This window comes from Manihot esculenta, chromosome 3 (genome assembly GCF_001659605.2).
Source record: "Manihot esculenta cultivar AM560-2 chromosome 3, M.esculenta_v8, whole genome shotgun sequence".
NCBI classification, from domain to species: Eukaryota; Viridiplantae; Streptophyta; class Magnoliopsida; order Malpighiales; family Euphorbiaceae; genus Manihot; species Manihot esculenta.
The window spans coordinates 23,596,900-23,598,522 of NC_035163.2; positions in this window are offsets into that span (position 1 = coordinate 23,596,900).

Here is a 1,623-nt window from a genome sequence, read left to right on the forward strand (position 1 = left end):
GGGCACCACCCTGCTGGTGATCTCTACTAACTCAGGCCCTGCCAGGGCCTTCTCTCCTACTTCTTCCCAACAGACGGGTGATCTGCACTTCCTCCCATACAAAGCTTCATATGGAGCCATCCCGATGCTAGCATGATAGTTGTTATTGTAGGCGAACTCCACCAAGGGTAGATGTTGCCTCCAAGAACTGCCAAAATCTAGCACACACATTCTAAGCATATCCTCTATAGTCTGGATGGTCCTCTCTGACTGTCCATCAGTCTGGGGATGGAAGGCAGTACTGAAATCTAACCTGGTACCCATAGCACTCTGCAGACTCCGCCAAAACCTGGAGGTGAACTGGGGCCCTCTATCTGGCACTATCGAAACAGGGACCCCATGCAGCCTGACGATCTCATCCACATATACCTGCGCCAACTTGTCCACAGAGTAGCCACTCCTGACAGGGATGAAGTGAGCAGATTTGGTGAGTCTGTCCACAATCACCCATATGGAGTCTAATCTGTTGGACGCTGCCGGTAACCCCACTACGAAGTCCATAGCTATATTCTCCCATTTCCACTCTGGAATAGGTAGCGGGTTAAGCATTCCAGCCGGCTTCTGATGTTCCAGCTTCACCCTCTGACATACCTCGCAGGCGGACACAAACTGTGCCACTTCTCTCTTCATAGCTGGCCAGCAATAAACTTTCTTCAGATCTTGATACATTTTGGTGGCTCCGGGGTGAACGCTGTATCTTGCATTATGAGCCTCTCTCATATTGTCTCCTTTTAGCCTTATGTCATCTGGTACACACAGTCGACTCCCATAGCGGAGGATCCCCTTACTGTCAAATCTGAACTCACTGTCTTTGCCTGACTGAACAGTCCTGGCAATCTTCACTAACTCTGGGTCCTCATGCTGTTTCTGAGCCACCTGCTCCAGAAACACGGGTGTCACTTTCATCTGAGCAACCAAGGCACCTGTACCAGACAACTCTAACTGTAGACCTTCATCAATGAGCTTGTAAAACTCCTTCACCACTGGTCTCCTCTCTGCCGTGATGTGGGATAGACTACCTAGTGACTTCCGGCTTAGGGCGTCTGCCACGACATTCGCCTTACCCGGATGATACTGAATCTTGCAATCATAGTCACTTAGCAGCTCTACCTGTAATACCCGGCTAGACTTCGGTATCGGAATTCCTACTGTTTGGTGGAATCTCGGATGTTGGAAGCCTCTAGTAGGGTAAAACCATGTTTTTATGAAATGTTTCAATGTGTTTTATGTTTTAAGCATGAAAGAAAATGAGTTTTTGCATGAAAATAGCATTAGAGGAAAACTCAGGTTCGGCCACCGAACCCCAAGTTCGGCCGCCGAACATGCATGCGTTGCGGGTGTGCTTTAGGCCCCCGAAAGCGTAAGTGAGGGAAGTCCAGGTTCGACCGCCGAACATGGCATGCATGCGGAGGCACATTCGGCCCCCGAAAGTGGTCTGGCCAGCCACTATAAAAGGGTCCCTTTGCCGAAAACGGGCGAGCTTTTTCCCCATTTTCGGCCAAGGTGAGTCTCCGCCGCCCCCTCACCCATCTTTGATGTTTTTCCTCTAAATCTTTCAAGGTTTTCACTTGTTTCCACTTTGTT